General features: G+C 32.6%; 1 pseudogene; it reads right to left on the bottom strand.

Annotated features, from left to right (window-relative positions):
* Nucleotides 1-810: 810 nt before the first annotated feature.
* Nucleotides 811-2572, bottom strand: LOC148192340 (uncharacterized; annotated as a pseudogene).
* Nucleotides 2573-11323: the final 8751 nt, after the last annotated feature.

Below are 11323 nucleotides of genomic sequence, written 5' to 3' on the forward strand. Positions count from 1 at the left end.
TATGAATTTTGTGTATAACAGGCAAGGTTGTCAAACTCGTGTGAATCCAGAAAACTCGACTCGTAAACTCGTAAGAGTTTATCTTACATGAAAAAAAATATAAATAATATCTTAATTTAAGTAACATAACAAAATTATATAAATTCAAATACATAAATTCATAGAAATATTGTTCATAGAAATATAATGTAAAACATAAATTGAAATGTCAAAGTCTCTGTCTAATTCTTTAATTATCTAATAATGGCATCATCATCTCTATCATCATCCTTATCTAACTCTTTCTCTAATTAATATTATGAATTTTTATTGTTCTCAAATGTTATGTTATCAAGATCACGAGCATCTAGAGCAGGATCTGTTGTTTCATTTAAATGAACATTTCACCATCATTTTCAGCTTTAACTTGATTAATCTCAACAACATCATTTGTTTCAATTATCCATTCATCATTTAATTCAATGTCATCAAATGAAAGAGTTGCAATTTTTTGAATTTGTCTACTTTTCAACTTGGAGTTATACATCACATAAACTAAATCATTCATATTTTTTTTATGTAAACGATTCTTTCTTTTTGTATGATCCTAAAATAAAGTATAATATTTTTAGTGAAGATATAAACATAATAAAGAAATTTATAAATTAAAAATAATTTAAATTACCATTTCAAATGAGTTCCAATTACGGTCATATGCAGAAGAATTACAAGTCAAACTTATAATTCGAATAGCAAATTTTTTCAACTCTAGAGTTTCATCACCAAACATGTCTCAAGGATTTAACTCTTTCGTACACTCATTTGCATCTTTCATTCCAAAAAGTCCTCTAGCATAATGAAATTTAACAATTTGAAATTAATTTTTCTTCTTTATGCCATATCAGGTATCAATCTTCTCATGCAAATATACAATCCTTCTTTCACCTCTCCACCATCATCACATCTAAAGTTAGGTTCATAGTGGAAATGTGGGTTCAAAAAATAGGTAGCTGCATGCAAAGGCCTATGAAGTTCATTATCTCATTGAGCATCAATTATTCTCCAAACCTCTTCATAACTACATCAATTATGCTATATCAGAAATTATTTCACACATATGTAATTAAACATTGAATGAGTAAAGTTTGAAAATTTACCTCTTTTTGATATTGTTAAAGTTAGATCTAATATTCTCTTTTGCGCAATCCATCTCTTCATAAATGAAACCCATTGCGTGTTTTACATATGAGTCTACTAATCTTAAGACCACCATAAGAGGGGCAACAACTTTCAAGCATGTGGAGACATTCTTTCAAAACCGGTTATCTAATACCACATATTCTACTTTTCTGCCCTTTTGTGAAGTTCCAAACTTGCTTATCTTCCACTCTTTAGAGCTAAACATGGTCAACAATGATGTCTTCAATTCATGAAGACAAGCAAGAGTTACATAAGTTGTGGCAAATCTAGTCACACCCGGTCTTATCAAGTCTCTACCTTTAGTGAACTTTTTTAACAAGAAAATCAACATTGATCTTCCGTAAATGTAAGTGGTAATCTTTCTTCCCTTCTTAATTGTCAATTCATGGACCTTTAAATTTTTTTCAAAAAATCTTCAAATATCAAATCAATGTAATGTGTTGTGCATGGAGTCCAATACAATATTTCCCTCTTTTGCATCAACAACTCTCCAACTGCCTTGAAATTTACAGCATTATCAGTGACAACTTGAACAACATTTTCTTCTCCAACAAACTCAACAACATCATCTATCATTTTGAAAACATTATCAGCTGGTTTTTATATGTCTAAAGTATAAAGAAAAATCGTCCCTTTAGGACTATTCACCAAGAAGTTGAAATAGAACGTCTTTTTTTTTTCTGTCTAACCATCAGACATAATTGTACATCCAGTTCTCTTCCACTCCTCCTTATAATCCTCAAGGATTTCATCTTTTTTATTCATAGCTTGTTTCAACAACTTTTCTCTAATGTCATGATAAGATGGTGGTTTGTATCCAACTCTATACTTATCGAGCATTTCACACATCTTTGCAAATGTAGGATTTCTAAGTACATTAAAAGGAATGAAACTGGTGTAAAAGAACTCAGCCACTTAAGCATCAACTTTTTCTTTGTATCATTTTTTCATCATTTGATTTATAGTTGCTTGGACTCCCCCTTGCTAGTAGTAGCAACTTTTTGTTTTCCTTTAAAACCAAATACCTTGTGTTCTCCTTCAAGACTCTCACTTTCTTCCTCGTCTTCACCCATATTTATCTTTCTTTTCTTTAATGATGCATTCTTGGCTTTAACAATTATTTTTATCATCAAATTTTTTATTTCATTCGAAACAGAAACTCAAGGTTCAGAATCCTCCCTTGTTCCAGCAAGATGGTGTTTAAATCAAATATATCTCCATTCATAATCTTTGAGCAATAATTACATTTCACTTTTCTTCCATTACTGTTAACGTCAAACCCATGTTTCCATCCAATATCAGATCGATCTCTCGGAGCATTTTTACTTCTACTTTTAGTGGATGAAGACGTAGTTGCATTAATTTTCGTTGAATTTGATGCATTTCCAAACATGATGCTCTAAACTTTTTCACTAAAAAATCAATGACAAAAGGACTCATTTAATATTAAATATTTTCTTTTACATACTAAAATAATAATAAAAGTCGTGCCTACATATACGCACAATAATTTTTATTATAAAATCAGGACTTTATTTATATAATAAAAGTACATTATAATAAAAGCACACATGGTCACGATTTTCATTATAAAATCAGGATATCATTTATCTAATAAAAGTATATTATAATAAAAGTACACATAAAATCAGGACACCATTAATATAATAAAAGTAAACAGTGACATGGTCACTTCATGTCTCATCTCTTAAATTAAGATGTCATTTATATAATAAGCAAGCAGACAATAGTCACATTACATCACGTTCTTTAATGAAATTAAAGATAGATAATTGTATAGTAAAAAAATTTATCAGGTCAAGGACTTTTTGAATGATTACTCAAAACATTCAAAAGAAGATATATATATATATATATATATATATATATATATATATATATATATAAAATCTGATGGAGGTTCCAAAAACCTAACATAATCACATGTAAAAACATAGCTCTAGGAGGCTTTTGAAACAAATTTTTTTTACTCACCATCACCACACAATGACACCACACAAGAACTAAGAAAACAAGCACGTCGACGATTACGACGACAAACAAGGCGCGATCACGAGCAAGGCGAACGACGACTACGAAATGTGACGCCGACTGCGACGGTGAGTGCGAACCACACCGCCGGAGCGCGACCACGAGACCACAAACGCAGACAATGGTGGAGTGAAGCACAACGAAAAAAAGGAACTTAATCAAGTCATTAAATACTAATCTCAACAAAATCTTCTTTGTTCGTCAAATCGTCAAATCGCGACAAAATCGTCAAATCGCGATTTATACGATATTATTGAGTTTGCTAACGAGTCCAACGAATTTACTCAGAAACAGAGTTTACTACTAAGTTAACTCGGCGACCATGACTAAGAACGCAAACTCGTCTGAGTTAACGAGTTAACTCGAGAGTTTGATAACCGTGATAACATGTAAATTTACAATTGTGGCAATAGGATGACTGATCTCTTTTTGTTTAAATCTAATAAACTTATTTAATTTTAAAGGGATGATGTTTAGCATATTACAAAAACTTCATCAACGAAAGTAATTTTAACATGCATTAATATTGGCTTCTATTTATTTATTATTTCATAAAGTATAAGTATTATATATATATATATATATATATATATATTATATATATATATATATATTATAGATGATTAGATATCTTATTTTTATGTTTTATTTATAGTCATTTTGTTATTATTTTTTATTTGTATTTTGAGTTTAGACTATATTTTCTTTTTTATAAATAAAGTATTTTATATATTTTTTTTACACAAGAAAATGTAGTTATAAACCTAATTTTATTATCCTCAACATGATAATTAGATCTCAAGTTTATTTTAGGAAAAAATTTGTTGTCTTTGTCACGATAGTTGTCATCAACTTTGGAGTTCTAATTCAAACTTTCGATTACATGATTTTATCATCTTGTTTAGGTGACCATTTTGTCATCAACAACATCTTCATTAGAGCTTCCACGTATCTTTAAGAGTCTCTCAAAGTCATGCACTTGTGGTGTTTTTTGTTGTGTGTGGTGATGTGTTCTTGCTTCTCTTTGGTAGTGATCACTTGTGTTGAGATCTTCTCTTTTCTTTTCGAATCTAGTCTGGTTGTCTTGATTGAAAATTTATAAGGTTTCTCTCTTGTTCATCTTTCTTTTTTCACTGTTGTCTTTCTTTATCTCTCTTCTACCATTAATATGTCTGACTCGTTTATATATACTAATTATGTTAACGTGCATTTGTTTATTGATAAGTTAAATGGTCTTAACTCTGCGATTTAGACATCATATATTAAACTTTGGCTTAAAAGTTAAGAGTATGTTGATCATATTACTAAAACAATGATTGATATTGCTTTTATTAAAGTTATCCATTAGATGAAAATTAATGCTCATGCATCATTCTCAATGGTACCCTTCAATCTTTAAACAAAATTTTCTTCCTAAGACATATGTTCTAAAGTTTGGGAACATGCCAAATTTTCATACACCAATGATCTTTTCAATGTTGTTGCTCCTTAGCATGAGGACTTTAAAGCTAATTATATGGGTAAGATTCATGCTCTTTTTCATGAATTTAATAAGTTGTCTTTTTGTCTCTACTTTTGTCCAAGAAATAAGCAATGGTCAAAGTTCTTCATGGTATTGGCATTACACTAACTTACTGATAAATATTATTATGTTTGTGATCAACTTTTGGTTTCAAGTGTTGTACCCACTTTGACTTCTACTTGTTCCACTCTTATGTGTGTACCAAGTAAACATATCAATCATATATATGTTTTTGTTGATGATTCATTAACATCTCAACATGATGAACTCAATTGTTCTTGTAAGTATGGAAAAGGGTGTCGCAAGTGTGTCCACTGTGGTAAGCTAGGCCATAAGATTAACATATATTATGCATTACATGAACATGCTCTTCAATTTCGTGTTGGTGTTTACACTGAACCTCCTTCACAATCACCTCATGTGGATCCTATTTTATTTAATATCATCAAAAAATTATTTTATAGTAACTTTCTCAATGGTATGAGGATTAACAACCTTTTTGTTCCATTGCTTCTATAGTATGCACAGGTACATTTTTTGTTGGTTTGACTTAATCTTTTTCTTTTGGTCTCTTGACTCAGGACTCACAAATCACATTATTGGTAACAAATCTTTGTTTTCCTCTTTATCCTCTCTAGATAATTTACCTTCTTTACAACGGTTGATGGATATAGGATTTTAGCTCAAGGTATTGGGATGATTAACCTTTTTCCTTTTTCTATCCATTAATAATATTCTTTATGTTCTTAGGTCTCCTTTTAACTTATTATCCATTAGTCATTTAACATGTTCTCTTGGCCGTGTTATTTCTTTTACCAAACATGTTTGTTTACAAAATCAAAGTTTGAAAGAGGTGATTGACACCAGATGTGAGTCTCATGGTCTTTATCATCTTCGCCCTTCTACGCATGTTGGCACACTTATAGAGTCAGTCTCTTCTTCATGCTTAGTTAGGTCATCCTAGTCTTGCCTAATTGCAACAACTTGTTCCGAGCTTATCCAAGTTATCTAATTTGGTGTGTAAGTTGTTTCAATTAGGCAAGCATAGTTGTAGTTCTTTTTGTCCTAGTGTCTCCTAACATTCTTTGTCCCCTTTTGTCTCATTTCACTCTAACATTTGGGGGCCTAGTCATGTTAAGTCTAATAATATTTTTTTACTTTTATTGATGATTCCAGATGTACTTGGTTGCTTTTAATGAAAAATCGTTCTGAACTATTTCATATATTCTAATCTTTTTTAATGAAATTAAAACTCATTTTGTTGTTTCTATTCAAACTATAAAAAGTGATAATGGGTGCGAATATATTTCCCATTCTTTTAAACAATTTATGGCTCTTATCACATTATCCATCAAACTTCATGTGCTTATACACCTCAACAAAATGGGGTGATTGAGCGTAAAAATAGGCATCTTATTGAAACAACTCGCACTATTTTAATTCATGGCGAGGTTCCCAATATTTTTTGGGTGATGTTATTCTTATGGCATGTTATCTCATTAATTGCATGCCCTCTTCGGTTTTAGATAATAAAATACCTCATTCTATTTTATTTTCTCATGAACCTTTGCATCCCTTTCCTCTAAAAGTTTGAGTTTACATGGTTTGTTCATAATTTTAGTTCTCTAAAAGTTTTTGGGTTTACATGGTTTGTTCATAATTTTAGTATTGGTCTTGATAATTTATCTCTTCGATAACACAAATGTGTTTTTTATGATTTACTAGATCCCAAATAGGATACAAGTGTCTTTTTACTTTAAATGATGTCACATTCAATGAGTCTTGTTTTTACTTTAAAGGTCATTCTTCTTCTGGTATGTTTTCATCTAATATAGTCAATGATTTTAGAACAATCAATATTCCTTTTATTTTTGGTCCTCCAGTTGTGCCTTGTCCACTACCACTAGATTCTTCTTCATCACCACTTCAAGTTTATAGTTATAGACATCGTTCTCAACAACCACAAAGTGACTCAATTCAAGTGTCAACTACTTTGTCTCCTCTGACTCTAACAATTGAGTCTGATCTTCCAATTGCCTTGTGAAAAGGTATTCATTTTACCCGTAATTCTTCTCCGCATTATATTGCTTTGAGTTATCATAGATTATCTTTACCTTATTATTCTTGTCTTTCATCTATTTTTTGTGACCATTCCAAAATTTTTCAGTGATGCCTTAATCCATCGTGGTTAGCATCAAGTCATGCTAGATTTGTCCCATTATTGTCCAGGAAATATGTTGTTGGTTGCAAGTGGATTTTTGCTCTCAAAGTTTGTCCATATGGTATTATTGATCGCCTCAAAGCTCGTCTTATGGCCAAAGGTTACACATAATTTTTTGGATTCATTTTTATGATGATATTTTTTCTCCAATGACAAATATGGCTTCTGTTCGTTTATTTATAATATGTATGCCCTTCAACAATGACCTCTTTAACAACTAGATGTAAAAACTATGTTCCTATATTGATATTTGTAAGAAAACATTTATATGGAGTAACCTTTAGGATTTTTTGCTTAGGGAGAGTCTTTTAGGTTGATATGTATGGTCTTCGCAAATATTTATATAGCATAAAATAGTCTCCTAGGGACTGGTGTGGAAAATTTAGCAACGTTGTTCAACAATTGGGTATGACTCGGTGTGAGATAGATCATTTAGTCTTTCATCATCACTCGAGTGTTTTACAGATAGTGATAATCATGACATCTCTCAGATGAAACAACATCTTTGCCTTCATTTTCAAGACCAACACTAGTACAAAAAAGGGCTTCAATGTCTAGCGTTCAATGTCATAAATGAAAAAAACCAATGTTAAAATTAATTGGTGGCATTGTTTGTAAATAAATGCAATAACTTAGACATCTGAGTAGATAAGATTACAACGTCATATACTGACTGGCGTCGAAAAAAGGGAATTTTGGCATCAATTGATAACAGTTGAAAAACTGTTATTTTCATGCCTAAAATTGACACAAAAAGCAACCTTTACACTTAGAAAATAGCTTGAAATCATGCTTTTATCCATATTTTCAGAAATAAGAGAGCTCGATAGGTTTATGCTTGATTTCAGTGTTTTTGTGTAGGTTTTAAGGTGAATTTAGTGAAAGAAGTGAAGAAGGAGAGAGATGGAATCAGAAAAGTCAACCAGAAACCAGAAAAGTCAACCAGTCAACCAAAAAGTCAACCAGTCAACCAGAATACGAAAAAAGTCAACCAGACGAGTTTTGGGCCAGTTTTATGCGATTTTATGATCTGTTTGGGCCTGGACCCGTTTTCTATTATTTTTATGTCCTATTTAAAGACCTAGATGTCTTAGGGTTGGCATCTTTGGCAGAAACAAAGCAAACACTCTCTCTTCCACCCCTTTGAAGGAGGATCTTGGATGCTCAGGCTACCTCTTCACCTTTCTAGGGTTTTATCCTTCATTCTTTCATTATTGTTCATCTAGGTTCACCATGAATATGGTGAACTAAACCTTGTATGTTTGTTGGGGAATCAATGTAATCTTTTGAAGCTCTCATATATGGAATTTGTGCTTGCATCTTAATCTAAGATTTATGCTTTCTTTCATCATTAGTTAGGGTTTTTCCTCTTTGCTTAATGCTTGCTTTGTTTAACTCATTCAATGCATGATTATTGATTTTGTCGATACGGGAACGTACGGGGAAGTCTAGATCCGGGAAATTTCTCCCAATAGTATATTGGTTGCCTTAAGCTCCTGTGCTAAAAAAACTAATTATTAGGAATGCTAGGAATTGTATGAACTCGTAATTAGGGAGAAGCCTTCTTGAAAGGTAATTTAGAGAGTGGCATTAACAATGATGACTTGAATGTTGAATTCCTAAAATATATGAGAGTGGATAAGATGAAATTGACCCCCAACAACATATTCATCAATATATTTCATTGAAAGTGCTTGTCTTTTGTTTTAGCCATTGATCAACCTCATGCATACATGTTTATTTTCGTCTTTTGCATATTAAACTCCACTTATTTTGTTCTTAAGTCTTAGCTAATCAACAAATCACATAACTAAACTAGGCCGTGAGTCCTTTGGGAGAACGATACTTGGTCTTACCGAGTTTATTACTTGAAACGATTCGGTCATACTTGCCGATTGTTAAACAAGTTTGTGACATCATATTTTGGTGATCATAAATTTGTCCATCAAGTTTTTGGTGCCGTTGCCGGGGACTCTGGTTTAACTGGTTAATTTGTGTGATTATTGATTATCTTTGACTTTAATTTTGAATTTCTGTTTTTATTTTCTGTTTTTATTTTTTCGGTTTTTATTTGATTTGGTTTTATTTTATTTGATTTTATTTGATTTTATTTTATTTGATTTTATTTTATTTGATTTTATTTTATTTGATTTTATTTTATTTTATTTTATTTTATCTTATTTGATTTGATTTGATTTTATTTTATTTGATTAGATTATATTTTATTTGATTTGATTTGATTATATTTTATTTTATTTTATTTGATTTGATTTGATTAGATTAGATTTTATTTTATTTTATTTTATTTTATATTATTTTATCTTATCCTCTGAATCTTTTATCTTCTGAATCTATATCTTCTCCTATATCTTTTTGTGCTAACAAATCTTTTCTAGGGTTTTGTTTTCTTGTGCATGCAGGAAGCAATTAGAACAAGGAGCAAGAAAACAACAGAACCTCTGCTTGAAGGTCTAGACGAGAGTAGACGGAGGAGAAGAATCCGAACATCTAGAGAACTTTTCCCTTCTCCAGAAACTCTCTTACAATCATCACCACAAGGTTCTGTTCATAGCACAGAAAATATGGAGAACAACAATGTTAGAAGAACTCTTGCTGACTACACCAATATAGCTGGACCTCAGCACTTTAACAGTATAGCTAGACCTAGAGTCAATGCAGCTAATATGGAGGTCAAACCAGCACTGATTCAACTGGTGAAAAGCAACCAATTTAATGGGTTATCTCATGAAAGCCCATATGAGCACCTCACTACCTTCAATGAGATTTGCAACACAGTCAAGATTAATGGGGTGCCAGACGAAGCTATCAAACTTAGCTTGTTTCCTTTCTCATTGGGAGGCAATGCTAAGCTTTGGTTGAATTCTTTCCCAGAAGAAAGTTGCACAGAGTGGGAAGCAGTGGTCACAAAATTTTTAAACAAGTACTTCCCACAATCTAAGGTGACAAAAGGCAAGCAAGAGATTTCTTCATTTAAGCAGGGCATGGAAGAATCACTGGGGCATGCATGGGACAGATACAAAAGCTTGTTACGTAAAACTCCCACGCATGGTTTTGAAGATCAGGAAGTAGTCTTAACTTTCCTTGGAGGTCTTGGTTCACAAACCAAGATGATGCTGGACGCCTCAGCAGGAGGCAATATTAAATGGAAAACTCCAGAGGAAGCAATAGAGATTATAGAAAACATGGCTACTAGTGATAATGATCTACACAATGAGAGAGGAGCTCCTATGCAAAAAGGAGTCCTCCAATTACAGACACATGATGCCCTGCTAGCTCAAAACAAAATTCTAACTCAACAGCTGGAGACTCTGACCAAAACTCTTGCACAATTACCCAAAGAGTTGAAAACTACTGCACAGGTACAAACCCAGTTGTGCGAATTGTGTGGAGGCGACCATATCAATGGTCAATGTGCCTTTCCAGTTGAAGCCGTAGAGGCTGTAAACTACATGACCAATCAATATCGTCAAGGAAGCTACAATCAGGGGTGGAAACCTCACCCAAGTATTGGTCAAGGGCAAACTGGGCAAGCTGGTCAATATAATAAGCAGCAGCAGCAACCCACCTTATGGCAACAGTTATCTATGCTTAATGAAAGGTCCATGAGGATGGAGGAAACTCTCAACAATTTCATACAGAAAACTCAGTCTACACAGAAGAGCACTGAAGCTGCTATTAAAAATTTGGAGACTCAGATGGGGCAGATCACCAAACAGGTGGAAGAAAGACCAAATAGAAATTTTGGGGCTAATACTGAAGTTAACCCCAGAGAAGAGTGCAAGGTAGTAGAGAGTGTTGATGATGAGAAAGTTGAGTTAGATACAGAAGAGAGAAGAGAAATAGAGAGCAAAAGCACTTTTCCTTTTCCAATCCATCAAGGGAAACAACTGGACTTCACAGAATTATTCAAGATGGTGGATAATGATGCACCTTGGGAACAGATTTTACAACAGATCACAGTTTACTCAAAATCTGATGAAAACATCTCTACAAAGAAAAGACGTAGAGATGATGAGGCAAAGGTGTGTGTAACTGTTAAAAAAGAGTCATTCCATCCTAAAGCAACAGATCCAGGGAGTTTTTCTATCCCTTGTACCATAGGGAAGAAAAGGGTGAAGAAAGCTCTTCTTGATTTAGGTTCAAGTGTTAACTTGATACCTTACTCTTTACTGGAGCAAATTGGCAATGTTAATGTGAAACCTCTAAAGGTTAATCTAGTAATGGCCGATGGATCTTCAAAGGAGCCATGTGGGATTGCAGAGGACATTATAGTTTGTGTTGGCAAACTTCAGTTCTTGGCAGACTTTGTGGTGATGAAGATGGAGACA

This window comes from Vigna umbellata, chromosome 9 (assembly GCF_029865625.1).
Source record: "Vigna umbellata cultivar VRB3 chromosome 9, Vumbellata_1.0, whole genome shotgun sequence".
Lineage (NCBI taxonomy): Eukaryota > Viridiplantae > Streptophyta > Magnoliopsida > Fabales > Fabaceae > Vigna > Vigna umbellata.